Raw genomic sequence first — 1,681 nt, 5'->3', positions numbered from 1 at the left:
CATATGTTTGAGTAGTATGAACATTTTGATTCTATAATATAAACTAATGACCATATTTATACCAAATTAACAATAAAAATATTGTCATTTAGAGCATTTTCAATAAGTAATTTAGGGATAACGATTTAAGAAAAATCCAGACTGGTGGCTTAATTTTTTTTTCTTCGCGGGGCTGTATATTGATGGAGTGCTGTGGAACACAAATTAACAAAGCACCAACAAGAACTTTGATCTCTAATCATATTCAGCCACACATGTAGTAGTATGTTGTACCTGGTTCCAGCCACTGCTTGTTCCTTGCTTCTCCCTCCAAAGGGAGATGTGCACAGGAGGGAAATCCAGGACTGTCATGTTCATGGATGTCCTGAACATGGTTCACCATGCTTTGCCACTTGGCCTCCATTACATTTGGATCCCCATTAGGTGTGGAAGCTGCAGTCCAGTATAGGTGGTTGACAATCGATGGCCTCCACAGCTTAAGGTCCTCACATCCCCTCTCCTTTGCAGCAGCATCTAGCGCTTTTCCTATGCCTGTTTCAGAACATAAACACAATTTTATGTTTTTATTTTAACCAAGTGTTCATCTAAACAAACCTATAAACATCAAGCTACTTACTTTTACCAACATGCCAGATGTCAAAGAAGTGACTTGTTCCTTCAGGGCACAACTCCTCCCGCACCCACTTGGCAACCTAAAGAATGAGACAACATTTCTTAAAATTAGTAAGTCTGGGGCGCCAATGGCACAGTGGGTACAAATCTGTCTAATAAAGCAAAGAAAATATCGTACAAAAATAAATAAATTAGTAAGGCTTTTTTGAGCATTTGCTCCTTACAGCGTGTCAAAATCAACAGCCCACTGTAAAATTAATGTAGGGGAACATATAATGAATACACTGATACATATGTCTTTCTTGTTTGTCTTTACCTGGCGATTTCTGTCGGTAATAAGGGCTGAAACTTGCAAGTGTTGCTCCTTGAGAAATGCTATGGTTCGCTTCAAACCCTCCAGCTCACACCAGTTGCTGCTTGGTACCTCTGAGCTCTGTAAAAAACATTAATCAGTCATATAAGAAAGTGTGCCACATCAAAAAGAGAACAACTGATTTGTGTGTCCACTAATGGTAATTTACTTGGACAAGTTGAAGATCCAAAACCCTGTTGATGCGGTCCTCAATCACGGTGTAGGTCCCATACTTGGCACAATGACCAGGAGAGTCTGACCTATGATTGTCATGAATAGCTTAATTAATTAAAACATTTAAGCCAAAAAACACTGCAATGGATACTGTTACTTAGCTACTCGGAACCACAAAAATAAACTGAAGGCGATCTCCACACGCGAAGACGGGACACATGCAAAGATTGGGCAAGGATCAGCAAACAACACACGGCACCCTCACTGGCAACCAATAGAAGCTGGCCCTATGCTGCTGGCGGTCACCGGTACGGGGCAAGCCTGAACATAAAACACAAAACGAAACAAGCCCAAAACCAACACACTACGGCACGTAACGGTAACATATAAAAGTATACAAGCGAGGTGTTATACCTGCAGTCACCTGAGAGGATTAGACCCCCCCCCCATCTCCTTCAGCTGGCTGACTATGCCAGCTTGCTCATTCTTCCACGCCTGCACAATGGTGGGAATTGTGTAAAGGCGTTGATGGCGGAAGAATGT

The 1,681-nt window shown here is 41.8% G+C and overlaps 1 long non-coding RNA gene across 1 annotated transcript; it reads right to left on the bottom strand.

Annotated features, from left to right (window-relative positions):
- Positions 1-272: 272 nt before the first annotated feature.
- On the bottom strand, positions 273-1,361 carry LOC115535927 (uncharacterized). The gene is made up of 4 exons (XR_003974578.1): positions 1,134-1,361; positions 929-1,045; positions 617-692; positions 273-531 (listed from the first exon to the last, which is right to left on the bottom strand). It is a non-coding gene; the product is annotated as an uncharacterized LOC115535927 (long non-coding RNA).
- Positions 1,362-1,681: the final 320 nt, after the last annotated feature.

The sequence above is a fragment of the Gadus morhua genome, chromosome 2, assembly GCF_902167405.1.
Source record: "Gadus morhua chromosome 2, gadMor3.0, whole genome shotgun sequence".
NCBI lineage: Eukaryota > Metazoa > Chordata > Actinopteri > Gadiformes > Gadidae > Gadus > Gadus morhua.
Note: the sequence above shows the minus strand (reverse complement) of the source record. Positions and strands in the feature narration are given on the sequence as shown.